Source organism: Lipotes vexillifer, unplaced genomic scaffold (assembly GCF_000442215.2).
Source record: "Lipotes vexillifer unplaced genomic scaffold, Lipotes_vexillifer_v1.1 scaffold1207, whole genome shotgun sequence".
NCBI classification, from domain to species: domain Eukaryota; kingdom Metazoa; phylum Chordata; class Mammalia; order Artiodactyla; family Lipotidae; genus Lipotes; species Lipotes vexillifer.
In genome coordinates this window covers 601,194-625,930 of record NW_006772733.1, presented here as the reverse complement: position 1 = coordinate 625,930, position 24,737 = coordinate 601,194, and positions in this window count along the sequence as shown.

Here is a 24,737-nt window from a genome sequence, read left to right as displayed (position 1 = left end):
TAATGGGGAAAGTAGATAGAAATGTTTTAGTTATGACTTCTTTTTTTTTGTAAAAAGGGACTTAGTAGAATTTTAAAAGTTCGTAGCTGTATATTTTTCTTTTGTTTTTGTTTTGTTTTGTTTTGTTCGGTGGGGGGATTGGATTCCAAAAGTCTTAGAATCAGATTTCTTTACCTGAAGGACAAAATGCCTTGGAGAGACCATTACCACAGCCAGCCCACCTGGGATACCCAGGCTCCCTCTCAGGTGCCTGTCTTCTTTCTCCTGGAATCCGCTTCCTCAGCTGCCCTGTCCTAGGGAACATACAGGGTCCCACATGGAGGGCCACTTCCTTTTTTTCTCAGCCCAACGGTAAGCAGCAGCAACACAGAAGAGAGCTTAAACACACCTCTTTAGTTGTAGGATTGCTGACCATCAACTCTGGGCTGCTCAGAGCCCTGCACAGTCTTGATTGGGGTATATGTCTGTGCAGCTATGCCAGGTGTGGTAGTACTTTTACACTCCTGTGTTATGGGCAGTGAATTCCTGTAGAGTTCATGCTATTATCAGTTTGGTAGAACCTACAGTTTCTTTTATTTCTTCTCTCTTGCTAGAAGATGATGATGATGATGACGATGATGATTGTAGTTCCACAGACAGAAAGTCCTTTATCCTTATAAATCATGCCTATTAAATTACTCCTCATTTACCAAAACACGATTTGTTCACAAACGACAAGTAGCAAAAATAATGTGAACGTGTCCTACGATATGTCAATTTGGAAGCTGTGACAGATTGTATTTTCCAAGGTGGCCACACAAGATCTCCCTTTTTACTTGATTTTCTTACGATGTGATGTTGATATTCTTCCAATTAAGAGGGGATGTCTATGTTATTACCCCTTGAATCTCAGTGGCTTGGGACTGTGGCAGAAGTGATATTTTGTGACTTCCAAGGCTAGGTCATAAAAGATACAACTTCCACTTGCTTCTCTTGAGATGCTTACTCCTAGAATCCAGCCACCATACTGTGAGGAACTGAAGAGGCCACAAGTGGGTGATCCAGCCCATAGCCTCAGCTGAGATCCCAGCAGACTACCAGCCTTGACTGCCTGACATTTGGGTGAACAAGCATTCAGATGACTCTAGCCCCCCCAGCTGTTGAGTCACTCCAAGCCTTCAAATCTTCCCAGATGAAGCTTCAGACATTATGTGGCAGAAACAAGCTGTCCCCACTGTGCCTTGTCTTTGTTCCTGACCCACAGAATCTGTGAACATAGTATAACTTTGTTTTAAGCCACAAATATCAGATGGTTTCTTATGCAGCAATAGGTAAGTGACAAAGATGCTCGTTTCTTGGTTAAGAAGTAACAATAAAACCTAATATTTATTGGTTCTGGCAACAGATAAGAAATTTACAGTACTTTCCTATTTAATCCTCAAAATGAGCCCTTGAAATAGGTATTACTTATGAATCCCATTTTATTGATGAACAAACCAATGCATAAAGGCATGGGTACAACCTCATGGAGCACAGATACGTTTTATATTTTCATAATTAGTGCCATGTTATTTCTCTTCACTATTTCTCTTCTCTTTTTTCTATACACTAGTGATAAGGGATCATTCAATGTGGAATAACTTTTTTTTGTTTTAGTTTGAACTACTTTTGTAAAAATCTAAATTCAGAGTAAACCTTGAAGTAAACCTATGAATGCAAACTCATAGTTTGCATTGTCTGTTAGAGACATTATGAAACAAGTTAATGGAAAAATCCTGGCAAATACTTTGATCATGGAGAATAGTATAATAAAATTATTTCTATAAAGAATATAAACCATAACATTCTATTCTAAATGAAGTATAATCGACCTTCAACATCATATTAATTTCAGGGTCACAACACAGTGATTCGATATTCTATACATTTCAAAATGATCACCACAGTAAGTCTAGTTACCATTTCACCACACAAAGATATTACAATATTATAGGCTATATTCCCCATGCTGTACATTTCATCCTTGTGACTCATTTATTTTGTAAATGAAAGTTTGTACCTCTTAATCTCCCTCACTTATTCTCTCATTCCCCACCACCTCCTCCCCTCTGGCAACCATTTATTTGTTCTTTGTAACTAGGAGTCTGTTTCTGTTTTATTATGTTCATTCTTTTTTTTTTCTTTTTTAGATTTCACATATAAGTGAAATCATACAGTATTTGTTTTTCTCTGTCTAACTTACTTTACTTAGCATAATACTCTCTAGATCCGTCCATGTTGTTGTAAATGGCAAAAATTTTTTTTATGACTGGGTAATATTTCATTGTATAAGTATGCCACATCTTCTTTATCCGTTCATCTACCTATGGACATTTAGGTTACTTCCATATCTTGACTATTGTAAGCAATGATGCAATGAATATAAGGGTGCGTATATCTTTTCAAATTGGTATTTTCGTGGTTTTCTTTTTTTTTTGGAAAAATACCCAGAAGCAGAATTGCTGGATCGTGGCAGTTCTATTTGTAATTTTTTCAGGAAACTTCATGGTGTTTTCCATAATGGCTACACCAATTTACATTCCTATCAACAGTGTATGAGGGTTCCCTTTTCTCTACATCCTCACCAACACTTGTTATTTGTCTTTTTGATAATAGCCATTCTGACAGGGAGTGAGGTGATATATCATTGTGGTTGGGATCTGCATTTCCTTGATAATGAATGATGTTGGCATCTTTTCATGTGTCTGTTGACCATTTGTATGTCTTTTTTGGGAAAATGTCTATTCAGGTTCTCTGCCCATTTTTTAATCAGGTTGCTTGTTTCTCTGATGTTGAGTTGTATAAGTTCTCTGTATATTTTGGATATTAATCCCTTATCAGATATATTGTTTGCAAATATCTTCTCCCATTCAGTAAGCTGCCTTTTGGGTTTGTTGATAGTTTTCTTAACTGTACAACAAGCTTTTTAATTTAATGCAGTCCCATTTGTTTATTTTTGCTTTTTTCGTGTTTTGGGGGTTTTTTTGGTCTGAGGAGACACATACAAAAAAATATTGTTAAGACTGATGTCAAAGAGTATACCGCCTGTGTTTTCCACTAGGAGTTTTATGGCTTCACGTCTTACATTTGCCTTTTATTCACTTTGAGTTTATTTTTGTATATGGTATGAGAAAGTAGTCCAATCTGATTCTTTTGGAAGTAGCTGTTCAGTTTTCCCAACACCACTTATTGATGAAGCTCTCTTTTCCACATTATATATTCTTGCCTCCTTTGCCATAGATCAATTGACCATATAAGCGTGGGTTCATTTCTGGGATCTCTATTCTGTTCTGTTGATCTATGTGTCTCTTTTTGTGCCAGTAGCATATTGTTTTGATGACTGTAGCTTTATAGTATGATTTGAAATCAGGGAGCATGATACCTCGAGGCTTGTCCTACTTTCTCAGGATTGTTTTTGCTACTCGAGGTCTTTTTTGTTTCCATACAAATTTTAGAATTATTTGTTCTAGTTCTACGAAAAATGTTATTGGTATTTTGATAGGAATTGAATAGACTCTGTAGATTGCCTCGGGTAGTATGGACATTTTAACAATGTTAATTCTTCTAATCCATGAGCATGGTGTATCTTTCCAATTGTTTGCATTGTCTTCAGTTTCTTTCATCAATATCTTGTAGTTTTTATTTGTGGATATTCTTTTCTGTTTAATTTGTATATGTGTTCATTCATGTAGTAATGCTACAATGTTTGAATTGTAGTGGCTTTATAGTAAGTTATCTAGCTGCCTGTTAATTAACAGATATTCAACTTCTAATAAAATTTATTACATGTATCTGAAAGAAAATCTTATAGTTTTCCCAGTACAGGTCTTTTACCACCTTGGTTAGATTTATTCCTAGGTATTTTATTCTTTTTGATGCAATTCTGAATGGGATCATTTTCTTAATTTCTCTTTCTAATAGTTCATTGTTATTGCATAGAAACACAACAGATTTCTGTATATTAATTTTGTATCCTGAAACGTTACTGTATTTATTTATTAGTTCCAATAGTTTTTTGGCAGCATCTTTAGGATTTTCTATATATAGTATCATGTCATCTGCAAAAAGTGACAGTTTTACTTCTTCCTGTCCAATTTGGATTCTTTTATTTCCTTTTCTTGTATGATTGCTGTGGCTAGGACTTCCAATACTATGTTGCATAAAAGTGGTGAGAGTAGGCATCCTTGTCTTGTTACTGATCATAGAGGAAATGTTTTCAGCTTTTTACCATTGAGTGTGATGTTAGCTCTGGGCTTGTTATATATGGACTTTATTATGTTGAGGTATGTTCCTTCTATACCCACTTTGTTGAAAGTTATCATACATGGATATTGAATTCCTCTGTATCATTCAATCTACTGTTGATCCCTTAGAATGCATTCTTTATTTCAGTTATTGTATTCTTCAACTCTGTTTTGTTCTTCTTTATATTTTCTAACTTTTGTTAACCTTATCATTGCATTCATCCATTCTTCTCCCAGGTTCATTGAACATCTTTATGATTATTATGTTGATGTCTTTTGGGTAGATCACTTATCTCCACTTTGTTTAATTTTTCTTCTGGAGTTTAATCTTGTTCCTTCTTTCAGAATTTATTCCTTTGTTGCCTCATTTTGCCTGATTCTCTCTGTTTTTATTTCTATGTATTAGGTAGGTTAGTTACATTTCCCAGTCTTGGAGAAGAGGCCTTATGTAGGTCCCATATCGCCCAGCAACACAGGCCCCTCTGGTCCCCAGAGCTAGATGCTCTAGGAGGGCCTCCATGTGGCCCGTCTGTTGTAGCATGGCCAACTACTGTGAGCATGCTGATAGTCAGGGCTGGCCCCTAGCCTGATTGGCTGCCACGAGGTGCCTCCTGGGGGGGCTGCTCATCCACTGGTGGGCAGGGCTGTGTTCCAGAGAGGCTGGCTGCAGGGCCTGGCATCACGTTCTTATGTTTTGTTATAAGGAGCTCAAAGAACTCTTCTAAGTGGCTATCATCATCTGTTAACCATAATTCTGTCTCTATTTTGAAGGTTTGGAGTGGTATAATTAATCAGCTCTAGAGGATCAGACACTCAGCCGGAGGGTAAGGAATAGTACTTGTACCTCCTAATTTGTGTTCTGGCCTCTCTATTTACCTAACTGCAGTTTTCTGACACTATTGAGTATATATTCATTCAGTTATTCATCTATTAATAATTTTCTAAGTTATGAACACCTATTACACACCAACAATGTACCAGGCACAATCCTAGTGTGATCAAGAAATATTTTTGAAGCATTAGTTTATTTAAAAAAAATTCTGCCAGACTTCCCTGGTGGTCCAGTGGTTAAGACTCTGCACTTCCACTGCATGGGACACGGGTTTGATCTCTGGTCAGGGAACTAAGATCCTGCATGCCACAAGGTGTGGCCAAAAAATAAATAAAATAAAAATAAAAATAAATAAAAATAATTTTACCACCTCCTATTTTTAGCTCTTTCCCCCCGTTCAGCTAGTTAAGTTTTTCTGGGTTCATAGAATCATGGAAATTATGTGAAACGGTAAGTAGAGAAAAATAGTTTGCCTTTGCTTTTGAGTTTCAGAAGATTAGGCCCTCAGGGGAACACACAGGACTCCATATAGACAAAATATTTGAGACAGGGATCTCAAAAATAAGAGTGAGGCTTCTATTTATCCCATCTCCTGCTCCTTTTAGGAAAAGATTCTCTTAACTGAGAGTACAGAAGATCTGGAGGAAGGTAGTAAAAGTGCAGACATTGATGGGTTCTGGAACAGGGCCCTGTGCCTGTCCCCAGGTAGGAATGACTGCAGAGCCAGATTGAGAAGACCAAGCTTCAGCCAGCAGCACAGACTGCCCAGACTCCAAAGTGGTGTAGAAACTGCAGAATAGTTTGTTTTGCATCTAATAGAAACGTGGTGTGAACTACTGGATTGAAGGGCCTTTGGATTAGGAAGAGGATGTCTCTCTGGTGGCCTTTGTGAACCAAAGGCCTGACAGAGGCTCAGAAGAACAACAGGTGTCCTGGTAGGTACTAGTGGACGGAGAACATGGAGATCTCGAGGGGGCACCCATGTAATCCCCCTACCACTGGGTGCAACCCCAGGAAAGTGGATGGGGGACCACCTTGATTCAGATTAGATTTGCCTGCCTTGGTAGAGTGGGAATTGGTGAACAAAAAGGAATCATTTAAATCGTCATATTTTTGCACACTGGTGTTAAGGACAGTGATTTTTCTTGAACAAACTAGGTTTGGAGATTACATCATTGGAGAGTGACATAATACATGAGCAAGCATGTAAATAAATAAAATAATTAGAGCCTGTGAAAAGCATTAGGAAGGAAGTGAATCATGATATGGAGTTGGGATTTTATTCTATGTGCAATGAGATGCCACTGAAGGGTTTTAAGCAGGAGAAATCAGAGTCAAATCTATAACTGAGATTTAAGAAGATGAATCAGGCTGTTGTCTGGGGACTGGATTGTTGAGGAGAGGGACAAGAATGGGAGCGTGGTGCCAGCGAGTACAGTGGTCCAGACCAGAGATGATGGAATCTTGAACTAAAGTGGAACAGGAAATGGAAAGAAAACAGTAAAAAAATATAAGATATATTTTAGATATGAGATCAAGAGATCTGGCTGGTTCATCTAGGTTTGGGAAGAGGCACGAGCGGCTATCAGGATGACTTCTAGGTATCTGGCTTTAATAACCAGGTAGACGTTAGGGGCATTTCCTAAAATTGGGGAAAAGGTGATGCTGGGATGATGGTGATACCTTTTCTGGGTTGTGGTGCAAAATCCATCGTTCCATTTGGACTTGTTCAGTTTGATAGGACAAGAAGTCATCCACATGGAACTGTCAAGAAGATATTTAGGTATGAGCCTGGGGTTCAGAGGAGAGGTCTTAGGAGACAGAAGTTTGAGAGTCATCACTCTATAAATATTCTTCAAAGTCATGGTTATGAATGAGATCGATTAGGGAAGGAGTGTGATGGAGAAGAAAAGAGGGCAAAAAATAGCTGGATTCCAGCATTTAGAGGTCTGGCAGGTAAGGAGGACAAGGTAAGCTGGACTTGAAATTAAAACATGTACTCATAGTTCTTTACTCTTTGTGATAGCTCTGCTTGGTGAATAGTGTAGCTGACAGGGAACCAACACGAACCAGCCTGTTCCTCATATATGACTCCCTCCTGAAGCTCTGAGTAAGTCTCCTCCACTATTAGTTTCCTCAGCTACACAAGAAGGGCCCTGTGGTAGCAGCCACCTTCCTCACAAGGTTTGGTGAGAAGTGTCAAGATGGAATTAAACTCAGGCACAGAGATTTACATTCAAATGCCAGCCATTTTCTCAGTCCTTATGAAAAGTCCAGACTTTGTATTTTAGGCCTTTAGAAATACTAATAATGCAAACGGAATCAAAATCATTTCATATTATTAACAAGCATTTTTCAGTAATGTTTTGAGTAAGCACCTAATAAAGTTTAAGAAATAAAAGTAACTCATGTTTATTAAAGAGGAATTACTAGGTCTCCATTCATAAGCTTAAATATCCTGCTTAATGGATTCCATACAACATAACAGAAATCCAGTGAATGAATTATGGAGAAACAGTCCACAAAAATTATACAGTTTCCTTTTTTCTTTTTTTTTTTTTTTTTTTTTTTTTTTTTTACTGTTGTTCCCCCTCCATGAAATAACAATGAGGACTGTAGCTTGAATAAAGCCATTTCTTATAACGGAATGAAAGCATTAGGGTGACACTGGTTGTATTTTATAGCTGCCTGGCAAGAACATCAAAAGCTTTATGGTCAGAATGTGCCCCCTAGTGGAAGATGTGAGTAAGAAAAAGTGGAGAGGAAATGGTACTACGCTCAAGATCTTGTGAGAATTGAGGGTGGGGAGAGGCCTAAGGAGGCAATGAATAAAATGCTTGTTGACCACAGTTTGTAAAGAGCTGTGTAAAGAAGAAGGCACGTCATCAAATGAGGAAATGAGTGTAGCCGGGTGGAAAGGAGCGCCTGGGACAATTAAGCCTGCAGCCTTAGGTTCTAGAAAACTTGAATCATTTATGATGAATTATAAATGAAAAAGCCACTGAATGAGGCCTCATAAAGTGGTGGAGAAGTGTGTTGCCTGGGAGCTCAGGCTGCCTGGGTGCAGATCTTGGCTCTGTACATAGCTATGTGACTTTTGAGAGTCACTTTGCTGTCCTCTAAGCTTCAGTCATCTCATCTGTAAAGCAGAATAATCACAGTGCCCTAGGAGGTGTTGGCTGTTGTGTAGTTCAGGGTTGCTGCAAGGCACAAATGAAAAAATGTCTAGAAAAGTGTTTTTAGCATAGTGACTGCTGTACTGCAATAGCTGTCACTATTACCTGCCAAGGGTGCATTTAAAATCAGGAACAGGCATTTGCATTTGTATTTTTAAAAATGCCTTCAGATACAGACATTCAACTACAGAGGGAAGCTCTGGGGCTCTGAAAGTTGTGAGACCAGAGATTTCTGAACCATTCTGTAAGACACCCAGATATAGCAAACTGGGTTGCACTTGCTCACCTGCCGTGTGTGTCCTAACAGAACAGTGGCCAGACACATTTGGATCTGTATGAGCAATTTGTTTTTACAGTTTTACAGTTGAGGTGAAGCCAGTCAGGGCTGGAGAGTTGACTGAGCAGGGCTGGTAGGGTGGGTGGCATGGGGCAGGGGTCAGCTTTCTGTGAGTGACAGCTGAAGGGGGAAATGGAACATCAGCTGGGACCACAGGTAGGGCACAGGTTTACAGGAACCCAGAAGAGCTGTACTCCAGGAGAACACATGAGAACATTCTCAGGGCAGTAACCATTTCCACTCAAGGGTTGACATGGTGGAGTGGGCAAACAAAAGAATAGCAGGTTATTACAGGAAGTTTTCTGGGTTTTTGGAAACTTGCTTTAAACAAACAAAAAAAGTGTGTGTCTTTTAATTCCCTCAAATGTGCTGCCAAAAATTCAGGTATTTGAAAAGGTCAAGAAGCACTGGTGCAACTGAGAATCTCCAGCTGGAAAGAGGGAGGTTGGGCTGTGGTTGCCTGGAGTCTGGGGCCTAAGGCTCTGTCTTACAAGGAAGGAGGCTTCCGGGAGCCGTGCTGATGGGCTGGTGGGCTCTGCCCAGCTCTCTCACTCAATGAAGGAGTGCACAAGCTGGATTTTAAATACATGTTAGTGCAATAGTTTTCAGATGGGGAATTCCACACACACACACGGCAGCCACTCCATGCTTCCCGGATGCATCTCACATCACCCAGAACCCTGTGCGAGCAACAATGCGGTTAAGAATGTGTCATGGCAAATCAACAAAATATGTAGTTTGATCAGCACATCCTGAGAACAGATCATTAAAATATGCAACCAGATCCCCCAAGTGCATGAAAAGTTAACTAACAAGTTTTGTATCTTGATCAGTTTAATGAGTGAGAAGTTGACGAACAAGCGTGTCAGACTGTACACTCTGGCAAGGGGGTAGATGTTTGAGAGGAGCGGGAAGGGCCAGAGCTAATACTGTTGGTTTTCAAATTACCAATCCTTAGGGTTCAATGTCAGAGAGAGCTGATTAGTAGTAAGATGTTATCCAGCCTGTGTCCAGCATGATGTGATGAGAGGGAGAGTCTTCTGATGAAATGAAACATTGATCCTCCCTTTGAGGCTTCACTAAGTCCTAATGGACTCAGCCATGTTCCTGGAAGACCCTGCCCATACCATTATATTCTCATGTGCGCAACTAAGAGGCAGTGGCAGCCTCTTGAAATATCTAAACTACCTGACCTTGAAGAGCAGCTAAATGGAAGGGGGAAAAAAAAGCTCTTTAATCACACTGTATCAGAGATGCCCCATGCCATTGAGAAAGAAGCAGGGCTTAATAAACTAGGAATGCCCAGCTAGAAAGCTGGTGGAGAACTCGAGTAAACTAACCCAAGTGGTTGATGATCACTGAGGAGACATGTGAATTGGATTGTCACTGAAGACTATGAGGTCTGCTGTCACACTGCTATTGGCAGGATGCTAATGGGGAGGTTGGCAATCCACTTTCAACACAGCCACACACGCCCCCAGTGACTTGACCTGCATATAAACAGGGACGTAGGCACCAGTCTATCAATTCTGCTCTGCTACTTTATCTTGGCTGACTGGCTGGCATTGCAGCTGTGGGAGTGTTGGTTTCCCCAGGCATAAATTTACCCCCTTCTATAATGAGCCAGGCAACAGAGAAATGGCAATCCCAAATAAAAGGCATAAAGCAAATCCAAATGGGAAATATTCTGCAGACAAAGGAGAAAATTGGCAGTCTGGCAAATGCTGACGTTGGAGCTGGCTGCCAGTTGCCCTTCTGCTGAACATGTACTGTTGGGGCAGAGGAGGTGGGAGAGAGACTTCTCTTTGTCTTTCTAAATTTGGCTAGGTTTTCCCAAAGTATAGCACATGGTCATACCTAGAATGATTTGGGGTCTTATGCAGTATATGGACAAACATTAAAAAATGGTAATAGTTATGATTCTATTTCCATGAGTATTAGATAAAATAGAAATAGCACATCAAACTCATGATTTGACTAATATTGTTAGAGTGAGGTAAAGATACCAAAAGTAAGTCAAATTAAAGCAAATTTAAAGAAAAATACCACATTTACAACAAGACATGATAAATGGATATGTCAAAAATCATAAAACGTTTTTCAAATGGCGGAAGTTTAGGAAAATTTGGGCTAGAATATTTTTTTTGGTAAGAAGTTTTCATGCAATTCAGCCTAAGAAACAGTTCTGTGTATGTGTTGAAAAGATGTGTGTTTCTGTTTAAAATGATTTTAAATAGAAAAGGAAGACTGGAGGACGGGAATAAACAAATTAGAAATTAAAGAAGGATTTCAAAATTTGTCACTTTATCCCATTTTCATTTGTTGAATGAGCTAAAGGGAAGTTCTCTAGCCATAAGCCTGGGAAAAGAAAAAGGTTAGGGTCAACAGATATTTTTTCCACACTGTGTTTCAATGACACACGTTATACATGGCTCAATGCTGCCATGGGGGCCAGACCCAGGTCTGTATGAGGGCCCTGGGAGCCTCTGTGAATCTCTTTCTTAGATAAATCAGGAAATGTAACTTACAAAAATGTATAATACACAGATGAAGGGATCTGAAAACATACCACAGTTAGCTTATTACCTCGCTGTATAGAAAGAGACAAAGAAGCTCAGACCAAGAACACATCCTTGAGGCACTAACACATTAATGAGCTGTCATAAAACCATTAAAGTACTCTTAGAATTACCAAAAAATAACTCTCAATTATTAAAAGTTTTAATTAAATTTTTACGAAGATTTTATTATAAGTTATAGCATGCATCAAAAGTATGTATGCTATGTATACATGTATGGCATGTATAAACATACACACACATATGTATATTTTTAAAATAATAAGATACACCTGCACCCTCCAACCAGCTTAAGAAATAGAAGATGACTAGTATTTTGGAGTGTCCAGTGTGCCCTACGAACGCAACCCCATTCCTTCCTATCCCCAGGTACCTACTTTACTGAGTTTCATGTTGATCATTCCCTTGCCTTTCTTCATAATCTTACTATGTGTGTATGTACCTCTAAGCCATATTTTATCTAACGTTTCCTGTCCTTCAATTTTACATTAAAGGAATCACACTGTATGGATTCTTTACAATTTGATTTTCTCACTTAATATTATGATTCTAGTATTGACACATGTTAATATGCAGAGATTTGGTTTATTCATTTTCACTCATGTGTACTATTCCAGTGAACATACCACAGTAATCTATTTACTATGCTGTTCATGGACATTTCAGTTGTTTTCACTTTTTGTTATTATGCACAATGCTGCTTTTACAGGCCCCTGGTGTTCATGGGCAAGAGCTTCCCTTGGGTATACACTTAGGACTGGAATTGCTAGGTCCTAGGTATGTGTTTCTTCCACTTCATAAGATAGTGTCATTGTTTTCCAAAAATAGTTTTATCCCGTGTTGGTTGCACTGTTTGCAAATATTTTCTCCCAGTCTGTGGATTGTCTTTTTGTTTTGTTTATGGTTTCCTTTGCTGTGAAAAAGCTTTTGAGTTTAATTAGGTCCCATTTGTTTATTTTTGTTTTTATTTCCATTACTCTAGGAGACAGATCGAAAAAGATACTGCTACAATTTATGACAAAGAGTGTTCTGCCTATGTTTTCCTCTAAGAGCTTTATAGTATCTGGTCTCACATTTAGGTCTTTAATCCATTTTGAGGTTTTTTTTTTGTTTTGTTTTTTTGGGGTTTTTTTTGCGGTACGCGGGCGTCTCACTGTTGTGGCCTCTCCCGTTGCGGAAGACAGGCTCCAGACGCGCAGGCTCAGCGGCCGTGTCTCACAGGCCTAGCTGCTCCACAGCATGTGGGATCTTCCCGGACTGGGGCATGAACCCATGTCCCCTGCATTGGCAGGCAGACTCTCAACCACTGCGCCACCAGGGAAGCCCCATTTTGAGTTTATTTTTGTGTATGGTGTTAAAGAATGTTCTAATTTCATTTTTTTACATGTAGCTGTCCAGTCTTCCCAGCACCATTTATTGAAGAGACTATCTTTTCTCCATTGTATAGTCTTGCCTCCTTTGTCATAGATTAACTGACCACAGGTACATGGGTTTATTTCTGGGCTTTCTATCCTGTTCCACTGATCTACATTTCTGTTTTTGTGCTAATAACATACTGTTTTGATGACTGTAGCTTTGTAGTATAGTCTGAAGTCAGGAAGCCTGATTCCTCCAGCTCCATTTTTCTTTCTCAAGATTTCTTTGGCTATTTGGGTCTCCATAAAAATTTTTTTGTTCTAGTTCTGTGAAAAATGCCATTGTAATTTGAAAGGGATTGCACTGAATATGTAGATTGCCTTGGGTAGTATAGTCATTTTGACAATACTGATTCTTCCAATCCAAGGACATGGTATATCTTTCCATCTGTTTGTGTCATCTTCGATTTCTTTCATCAGAGTCTTATAGTTTTTGGAGTTCAGGTTTTTTGCCTCCTTAGGTAGGTTTATTCCTAGGTATGTTTTTTTTTTGATGCGATGGTAAATGGGATTGTTTCTTTAATTTCACTTTCTGATCTTCTGCTGTTAGTGTATAGAAATGCAGCAGATTTAATCTCCAAAATTTACAAACACCTCTTGTGGCTCAATATCAAAAAAACAAACAACCCAATCAAAAAATGGGCAGAAGACCTAAATAGACATTTCTCCAAAGAAGACCTACAGATGGCCAAAAAGCAAATGAAAACATGCTCAACATCACTAATTATTAGAGAAATGCAAATCAAAACTACAATGAGATATCACTTCAAACCAGTCAGAATGGCCATCATCAAAAAGTCTGCAAACAATAAATGCTGGAGAGAGTGTGGAGAAAAGGGAACCCTCTGTTGGTGGGAATTTAAGTTGGTACAGCCACTACAGAGAACTTAAGGAGGTATGGAGATTCCTTAAGAAACTAGAAACAGAGCTACCATATGATCCAGCAATCCCACTCCTGGGCATATATCCAGAGAAAAACATTTTTCAAAAGGATACATGCACCCCAATGTTCACTGCAGTGCTGTTTACAATAGCCAAGACATGGAAGCAACCTAAATGCCGCTGACAGATGAACAGATAAAGAAGATGTGGTACATATATACAATGGAATATTACTCAGCCATTAAAAAGAATGAAATAATGCCATGTGCAGCAACGTGGATGGACCTGGAGATTATCATACTAAGTGAACTAAGTCAGACAAAGAAAGACGAATATCATATGATATCACTTATATGGGGAATCTAAAAAAAATTGATACAAATGAACTTATTTACAAAACAGAACCAGACTCGCTGACTGAGAGAACAAACTTATGGTTACCACTGGGGGAAGGGTGTGGGGGAGGGATAGATTGGGAGTCTGGGATTGACACGTTCACGCTGCTCTATTTAAAATAGATAACCGGGACTTCCCCGGTGGTCCAGTGGTAAAGAATCTGCCTTCCAATGCAGGGGACGCGGGTTTGATCCCTGGTCAGGGAACTGAGATCCCACGTGCTGCGGGGCAACTGAGCCTGCGTGCCTCAACAAGAGAGCCCATGTGCCGCAAACTACAGAGCCCATGAGCTCTGAAGCCCGCACACAACAACCAGAGAGAAGCCCATGCTCCGCAACGAAAGATCCCGCGTACTGCAACTAAGACCCTATGCAGCCAAAAATTAAAATAAATTAATAATAAAATAGGTAACCAACAAGGATTTACTGCATAGCACAGGGAACTCTGCTCAGTACTCTGTAATAGCCTAAATGGGAAAAGAATTTGAAAAAGAATAGATAAATATATACGTATAACTGAATCACTTTGCTGTATACCTGAAACTAACACAACATTGTTAATCAACTATATTCCATATAAAATAAAATTTTTTTTTAAATACCTTTATCAGTTTAAACTCCCACTATTTACAAGAGCAACAAAAATAAAATGACTGGATCTTTATCTTACACTATACAAAAATCAACTCAAAATAGATTAAAGACTTAAATGTAAGACCTGAAACTATAAAACTTCTAGAAGAAAAGATAGAGGGAAATCTTGACATTTGTCTTGGGAATGATTTCTTGGATATAACGTCAAAAGCACAGGCAATAAAAGCAAAAATTAATAAATGGTACTACATCAAACTAAAATCTACACAGCAAAGGAAACAATTAGTAGAATGAAAAGGCAACATATGAAATGAGAGAAAATATTTGCAAACCATATATCTGATAAAGAGTTAATATCCAAAATATACAAGAAAATCCAAACTCAGTAGCAAACGCCACTCCCCGAATAACCCAATTTTAAAAATGAGCAAAGGACTTGAATAGACATTTCTTCAAAAAAGAAATACAAATGGCCACCAGGTATATGCAAAGATGCTCAGCATCACTAATCATCAGGAAAATGTAAATCAAAACTACAATGAGATATTCCCCCACCTGTTAGGATTGCAATTATCAAAAAAAATAATAATAATAACAAATATTAGCAAGCATCTGGAGAAATTGGTACACTTGTATACTGTTGGTGGGAATGTAAATTGGTGCAGCCATTATAGAAAACAATATGGAGTTTCCTCCAGAAATTAAAAATTAGCAGTACCATATGATCCAGCAATTCCACTTCTGGGTATATAGCCACAAAAATAGAAATCAGGATCACAAAGAGATATGTGCATTTCCATTTTCACTGCAGCAATGTTCACAATAGCCAAGATATGGAAGCAACCTAAATCTGTCCATTGACAGATAAAGGAAATGTGGTATATACATACAATGGAATATCATTCAGCCTTAAAAAAAAGAAAATTCTGTCATACATGACAACATAAATGAACCTGAAGGACACTATACTGAGTGAAATAAGCCAGTCACAGAAAGACAAATATTGCATGATTCCATTTATGTGAGGTGTCTAAAATAGTCAAACTCATAGAAGCAGAGAATAGAACGGTGGGTACCAGGGACTGGGGGCAGGGGGAGCGGGGGGGTTGTTGTCCACTGGGTAGAAAGTTTCAGTTACACAGGTAAACAAGTTCTAGAGATCTGCTGTACAACATAGTTCCTATAGTTAACAATACTGTGTTGTACACTTTAAAAATGTACGAAGAGGGGAGATCTCATGCTAAGTATTCTTACCACAAAAACAAAAATCAAAAACAAAGTAGCACAAAGAAACTTTGGGGGTGATGGATCTGTCTATTACCTTGACCTTGATTGTGCCTGTAGTTTCATGAAAGGCTGTATGCATATGTCCAAACTCATCAAACTGTACATGAAAAAACTAATTGACTGAAAAACATTAAAGAAGATCTAAACGATTTTGGAATTATAGCATGCTATGTTTAGGGAAATTCAGTATTATATAAATATTAACACTCCTCAAGTTAACTGTAAATTTCATGATATTCCAATCAAAACTTAGAATTTTACATGGAAATACCATGTAAAATTTTACATGGAAATGTAAAAAATGTAAATGTAAAAAATGTAAAACTTAGAATTTTACATGGAAATACCATGTAAAATTTTACATGGAAATACCATCTGATTCTGAAGTTTACAGGGAGATTGAAAGGGCTGAGAGTAGCTAGAATAATTTTGCAAAATTAAAGATGAGACAACTAGCTCTACCAAATGTGATAATTAAGACAATGTGTTATTAGTTCAAAGATAGGCTACATATCGAAAGAAGAAAACATAGAACTCAGAAACAGAGCATTCTCTAGAAGGAAATGGATAGAGGTGGCAGCGCAGATCACTGAAGAAGGGATAAACTCATAAGTAAATGGCACCTGACTATTGGTTGACAATAGGAGGAAAAATCAAACAGATCCCTACATACCACCACATACAACAATCAGTTCCTTGTGGATTAAAAACTTAAATGTGAAATGCAAAACTTTAAAACCTTTTAAAAGACAGAGAATATATTTATGATCTCAGTACAAAAGAATATCTTCAATAATATACAAAAAGCACAGTGCATAAAGAAAAATATTTATAATTTTGACTACATGAAAATCAAAATATCAGAAGACATTTTAAAATATCATAAAGAGGGACTTCCCTGATGGCTCAGTGGTTAAGAGTCCACCCGCCAATACAGGGGACATGGATTCAGTCTGTGGTCCAGGAAGATCCCACATGCCACAGAGCAACTAAGCCCGTGTGCCACAGCTGCGAAGCCTGCACTCTGGAGCCCGAGAGCCACAACTGCTGAGCCCATGTGCCACAACTGCTGAGGCCCGTGCACCTGGAGCCCATGCACTGCAACAAGAGAAGCCCATGCATCACAGCGAGGAGTGGCCCCTGCTCGCCGCAACTAGAGAAAAGCAACGAAGACCCAACGCAGCCAAAATAATAATAATAATAATAATAAATAAAAATTTTAAAATGTCATAAAGAGAATGAAATTCAAACCACAAACTGGGTAGTACTGTACTGTTGGTAGTGCAAAATTTGTACTACCAGTATCTGGAAAAGAACTCATCAGTAAAGCATATAACCTATGAATCATCAAGAAAAAGATAACCAAACAGAAAAACGACATGAATAGCATTTCACAGAAGAAAAATATGAATGGCAAATAAATATTAAAGAGATGATCAAACTCATTGGTGATCAAGGAATTGTAATTTAAAGCCCAAGTGAGACATAATATCACACTCACCCAACTGGCAACAATTAAGAAGTCAAGCAATAATCTCTTGACAATGATGTGGAGCTAAGAACTCTCACCCACTGCACATGAGAATGTAAATCAAGACAACTACTTTGGAAAATAAACAAGCATTTTTCAGTACAGTGGGAGGTTCACATATCCTATGACCTAAAAATTCCACTGCTAAGTGTATACGCAAGAGAAATACTTGCACATTTGTAGGCGGAGACATGTATAGGAACGTCCAGAGCAGACTCTCCATAACAGCAAAAATGGAACAAGCCAAAAGCCCACTGACAAGTTAAAAATAAAGTGGGACAAAGGCATAGAGTGGAATACTATACATCTGTTAAAAGTAAATCAGCCACATTTCCATGGAAGAATCACAAGAACATAATGTTGAGTAAAAAACATTGAGTCACAGAAGAATATAGTTTATTATCCAATTATTATTTCAAAAACGTGAAGTATTTAGATAAAAACATGAGTTATAAAACTATTTCTAAAAAGCAAGAGAATAATGATATACAATTCAAATAGTACATTACTTCTGGGTGGGGAAAGAGAGGGAAAATTGAGGAAGGGCACACATTCTAATTGCAGTTTTTTTTTTTAAACATCTTTATTGGAGTATAATTGCTTTACAATGGTGTGTTAGTTTCTGCTTTATAACAAAGTGAATCAGCTATATGTATACATATATCCCTGTATCCCCTCCCTCTTGTGTCTCCCTCTGCCCCTCCCTGTCCCACCCCTCTAGGTGTTATCTGTTTTACATTTGGTAGTGTATATATGGCCATGCCACTCTCTCAGTTTGTCACAGCTACCCTTCCCCCTCCTCCTATCCTCAAGTCCATTCTCTAGTAGGTCTGTGTCTTTATTCCCATCTTACCCCCTAGGTTAAGCTGGGTGGTGAGTAGATGAGTGTTCATTTTATTATAATCACTTAAATTGTATATTTAAAAATAATACATTCATTTGTATATATTACAGAGTTTACAATTTAAAAAGACAAAAGGAATTATATAGCTAACAAATACGGCAAAAATTGTGAAGGTACCCCTTGATTGACCAAAGTAGGTGTCATTCCGTGCCAGAGAGGAAAAGGAAGTATGACTGCAGTATGTGCGCTGCCAAAGGTCCTGTTAATTCTTTGGGAACACCAGCATATACTTGAACATTTGGCACCTGGCATGTAATACATATTCAATACAGTTGGTGAAGGAAAGAAGGAAAGAAAGGAAGGAAGAGGAGGAGGGAAAAAAGTAGAGAACGGGGTGGGGAGGGAAGGAGGCTGGCCATTCTGGGCTTGTGAATAATGGATTCTACATAATAAAGAGATTCCTTGTTGTCTGGAAAGAATTCACTCTAGTCTTGATGAGGGAGAGCTCTATTCTCTTGCAGAATTTAGCCCATTGTGTCTTCCTGTTACTAATGGCTATACTGACAGCTATACCACTGAGACTTGCTTGTCAAACATTAACTGCTATGCTATGTTATTATAGATTTTTTTTTCTGATAGAGTAATCATTACTACTTATGCAGAATGACAGAAGCTGCCTGATAGTATTTAATCTAATCTGAAAATACAAGAAATAGCCCAACTATGTAAGACATAGAATGAACCCAAAGGGATTTTTCTTGAAAAGTCAGGACAGGAAGAGAAACATTAAGCACATAACGAAACTCTGACAGACTGTACCTTTCGCTTTAGTTTCATGAGAATTGGAGTAGTAGGCAAACAGCCCAGCAATTTGATGGCATGCTTAAATCTGCATTTTTAAAATTAATTTTTAAAGGTTGAATACATACAAAATCATACTCATAAGACATTTCAAAATATAAAAATAATGATAAAACAAAAACTTGTGTACACACACCACAAAGCTTTAAAAAATAGAACATTAAAAAAAAAAAACTTAGAAGCTCTTCCTGTATCTTATCCCCTCAACTTTCCATCACCCCATGCAAAGTAATGACTGTCCTGAATTTTATCTGTATCATTCCATGACTTTTGTTTATAGTGTCACATATTTGTATATATTCCTAAACACTAAATTCTTTGCACACGTTCAAACCTTATATAAATACAATACTACTACATTTTTTTCTACTATGACTTTTTTCCATTCAGCACTGTTTTTGAGATTCATCCATGTTGATAATATATGTGCCTATAATTCACTCATTTCCATTGCTCTTTGTATGAATAGCACAACTTACATCCACTTTTTCTACTGATTGATATTTAAGCTGTTTCCAGTTTTTTGTTATTATGACACTATGATCTTTCTTGTTCACCTCTCCTGGTTCACATGTGAAAGTTTCTCTGAGACTATACCCAGTAGTGGAATTGTTGGGATATAGGGCATACGTATCTGCAACTCTGCTAGGTAATAATTATTTTCTACAGCAGTTTACTAATTTGCACACCCACCAACATTGACTGAAAGTTCCCGTCGCCTCATATCTTCACCAGTCATTTTTGCCACTCTTAGGAGTTAGTATTCATCAAGTTCTCTGATGTGCCCACTTATATCATATTTTTAAGTAACCACAGATGTGATTCAGTCAGTATATTAACCATGTACTTAGATCTGTGCCCACAATTTGAAGTTAGTGCCCCATATCGAATTGAGCCACAGCCTCATTTGGACATTTATCAAAAAGCAGGGCTTAAAATGGAGAATAACTCTGTTGTTTTCTCAATAAAGTGCTGATTGACAAATATGAGGAAAAAATCATGTTAGTGGTAGAAATGAAATATTGTATTTGGCACTGTTGGGAAATCACCCAAGTTTTGTGGGTTTCTGACTTCATAATTACAAGATATTTGGATCAAAGTATACTTACTTTAGGTGACATATGAATTCATAATCCAAGGGAAAAAGCCTCATAAAAATAACATTAAATATATCTTGCAAAAGAACCATTTAACTTGGCAAAATATTAATGAAATAAAACACATGGGTTAGATTTCCCTTATAATACACATAGGAATAAAATGTGCTCAACAAAATGTACTTCGGCTTTTTCCAAACTAGAAACATCTGAAAATAAGAGATTTCCCTAAACCATAGCATGTTTCTGGCTTTGTCCTCCACTTAATTGAGTGTTGCTTTCATAATGAAGCACATTAGGGATGGGGGTTGTATTCAGCCTACAAACCATTCTTTATGAGGCAGCAAAGATAAAGACAATGGTACCAACATAAAAAATACTTAATTTCATGGTCTTACCTTGTTAGCATATGTTTCATATCAGCCATACGAGTTCTTTTCTGAAATCCCCTTTAGTTAACAAAGTTAACCATTGTTTTGTCCTGGAAATTTTAGGTAGAAATCTATTACGAAGTTACAGATAAAGGAGCTAGGTAAGATGTTTCCCTGGCAACTGTAATTCCATTGCTTATAAAGAACAAAGTTATCTATGCTGGTAAAGCATAACTGAAGTTGAGACATTTTTCAAGGCAAATTATTGCTTTATTCTGTGTCCACCAATGTGAACTGTTGACCCATTAAAACTAAGGTTGTAGAAATAATAAAAATATCCATAAATGCAATTTTAGTATAATCTCAGTGCATGTGCAGACTAATTTCCTAAACGTGCAAAAAAATAACACATTTTAGAGATAAAAACTTAACTGTTTTAGACTTCCACTTTCAATATAGTCTAGGCAAATCTGACCAATTCATCTGATGAGAACAATAAAATCTGGACAAAATACTTTCTTTGGTGTTTGGAAAAAAATATGTTTCAAAGCACTGAAAAGGCAAAAACATAATAAAGTATCAGGGAGCCTAGATGTGGAGGAGGACTGAAGATCAGGGAAGTGAACCTGGATTTGGGGGCCATTTTTCCCTGATGGGCTTTGCTGACTCAAAAAGGAATCTGAAAGTCTAACAGGCAGAGAACCTGAGCATTACTTTTCACAGCTTCACAGAGAAAGGGGAACAGGCATTAGAGTCCAGGACCTATCAAGAAGGGAGGAGACTTGCAGAAACTCCTGTAGAAATTCCAAAGGGCTGCACCCTAGGGACTGGAAGGTAAACTGGAAATAGAGGAAATAAAGTTTCAACTTATCTCAGTACTTAAAATTGGATTGAGGTGATACCAGTGCTAATGCATGAGCATATTTGAATCCTCTTCTCAAGCAGAAGACATCCTTAGTTTCAAATTATTTTTATAGTCAATTTTGTAAATACAATGTGCATTCACTCACACACATGAACACACAAACACACACACACACACACACACACACACATACATACTCACATACACATAAATAACCAAGCATACAAGGAGATAACATATATGAATAAAACAAGAGGGGGAAGAAAACCAGGCAACAGAAATGGATGCACCAGGTCTCCAGATACTGGATTTATTAGGCACAGACCTTAAGATAATTTTGCTTATGATATTCAAGGAGGGAAAAAAGACACGACTAAAAAATTGGCAGGGAACTGGAATCTACATGTGAAAAAAAGCAAATGAAAATTTTAGAAACAAAAAAATAACTGAAATGAAAAATTTAGTGGATGGGATAGTATATTAGACACAGCTGAACAGAGAATTAATAAGCTGAAAGATCAGAATAAAATATCCATAATGTAGAACAGAAAATCAAAGGATGGAAACAAGTGAAATTTAGAAAAAAAAAGTACTATAAAGAGTCTATCATACATGTAATTAAAGACCCAGAAGGAAAAGAGGGAGAGGAAATGGGGCAGGAGTAATATTTGAAGAGACAAAGGCTGAAAAATTCCAAAATGACCTCTATAACCACAAATTCAAGAAACCCTAGGAATCCCAAGTGCAGGATAAATTAAAATAGATCCACACCTAAGCACAACATAATGTCATTGTTAAAATAATAAAGTCTTGTGGAGATATACACACATATTATATATACACATATTACACAGTGTACACCTATACATACTGTATTCTCCAAGGAAGTACAAAAAGACAGTAAATGAGTATGTAATTTTGAAGCTTATTAAGGAGACAAAAGGAATAAAAAATGTTCAATCAAAACAAAAGCAAGGGGCTTCCCTGGTAGCACAGTGGTTAAGAATCTGCCTGCCAATGCAGGGGACATAGGCTCGAGCCCTGGTCCGGGAAGATCCCACATGTCACAGAGCAACTAAGCCCATGCACCACAACTATTGAGCCTGTGCTCTAGAGCCCATGAGCCACAACTATTGAGCCTACACACCACAAATACTGAAGCCCACGTGCCCAGAGCCCGTGCTCTGCAACAAGAGAAGCTACCACAATGAGAAGTGTGCGAACTGCAGTGAAGAGTAGCCCCTGCTCACTGCAGCTAGAGAAAGCCTGCACACAGCAATGAAGACCCAACACAGCCAAAAAGAATAATAAAAATAAAAATAAATTTTTAAGAAACTTTTTTAAAAATCAAGAAAGAGAAAAAGAATCATAAAACAGAAAATAAAACATAATATAATGATAAACCCAAATATATAAGTAATTAGATTAAATGAAAATGGTTTAAATATTCTAATTAAAACATGAAAGTAATGAGATTGAGGGGGCAAAACTATATGACGTAAAAAAGAGATATATCCAACACATAAGGATAAAGAGAGGTTGAAATTAGGATCTAGAGCATACAAATATTTACCAAAAGATATACTGCATAATTATATTATTGTCAAACAAAGCTGACTTTAGAAGGAAAATCATTATTACCAGTAAGGAACACTTATTAATAATTAAAGTTTTAATCCACCAGAGATGATAACAATTCTAATTTTCTATCTAAGTATAACAGAGCCTCACAATAGTATAATTACAAAATAGACAACTTCACAAGAGACAAATGGAGAAATGGACAATTCTAAAACATAGCAGAAGATTGTAACACATCTTGAAATATCTAATTGGAAAAGCCATATAAAAAGTAATATTAGAGAGAGAGGGAAGATGGCGGAAGAGTATCACGTGGAGATCACCTTCCTCCCCATAGATACAGCAGAAATACATCTACACGTGGAACAACTCCTACAGAACACCTACTGAATGCTGGCAGAAGACCTCAGACCTCCCAAAAGGCAAGAAACTCCCCACGTACCTGGGTAGGGCAAAAAAAAAATAAGAATAAACAGAGACAAAAGAATAGGGACGGGACCTGCACCAGTGGGAAGGAGCTGAGAAGGAGGAAAGGTTTCCACACACTAGAAGCCCCTTTGCGGGCAGAGACTGCGGGTGGCGGAGGGGGTAGCTTTGGAGCCCTGGAGGAGAGCGCAGCAACAGGGGTGCAGAGGGCAAAGCGGAGAGGTTTCTGCACAGAGGATCGGTGACGACCAACACTCACCAGCCCGAGAGGCTTGTCTGCTCCCCCGCCCCCCCGCCCCCCCGCCGGGCGGGCGGGGCTGGGAGTGGAGGCTCGGGCTTCAGAGGACTGGCGGCGTGAACACAGCCTGAAGGGGTTAATGCACGACGGCTAGCCGGGAAGGAGGCCGGGAAGGAGTCCGGGAAAAAGTCTGGACCTGCCGAAGAGACAAGAGACTTTTTCTTCCCTCTTTGTTTCCTGGTGCCAGAGGAGAGGGGATTAAGAGTGCTGCTTAAAGGAGCTCCAGAGACGGGCGTGAGCTGTGGCTAACAGCACGGACCCCAGAGATGGGCACGAGACGCTAAGGCTGCTGCTGCGGCTACCAAGAAGCCTGTGTGCGAGCACAGGTCACTATCCACACCCCCCTTCCGGGGAGTCTGTGCAGCCCGCCACTGCCAGGGTCCCGGGATCCAGGGACAACTTCCCCGGGAGAACGCACGGCGCACCTCAGGCTGGTGCAACGTCACGCCGGCCTCTGCCGCTGCAAGCTCGCCCCACAGTCCGTACCCCTCCCTCCCCGCAGCCTGAGTGAGCCGGAGCCTCCAAATCAGCGGCTCCTTTAAGCCCGTCCTGTCTGAGCGAAGAACAGACGCCCTCCGGCGACCCACACGCAGAGGCAGGGCCAATTCCAAAACTGAACGCCGGGAGCTGCGCAAACAAAGAAGAAAAAGGGAAATCTCCCAGCAGCCTCAGGAGCAGTGGATTAAATCTCCACAATCAACTTGATGTGCCCTGCAACTGTGGAATACCTCAATAGACAACGAATCATCCCAAATTGAGGAGGTGGACTTTGAGAGCAAGATTTATTATTTTTTCCTCTCTTCCTCTTTCTGTGACTGTGTATGTATATGCGTCTGTGTGAGATTTTGCCTGTATAGCTTTGCTTTCACCATTTGTCCTAGGGTTCTATCCATCCATTTTTTGTGGGGTTTTTTTTTTTACGTAAAAATTTTTTTTTCTTAATAATTATTCTTTTATTTTAATAACTTTATTTTATTTTACCTTTCTTTTCTTTTATCCTCTTTCTTTCTACTTTTTCTCCCTTTTATTCTGAGCCGTGTGGATGAAAGGCTCTTGATGCTGCAGCCAGGAGTCAGTGCTGTGCCTCTGAGGTGGGAGAGCCAA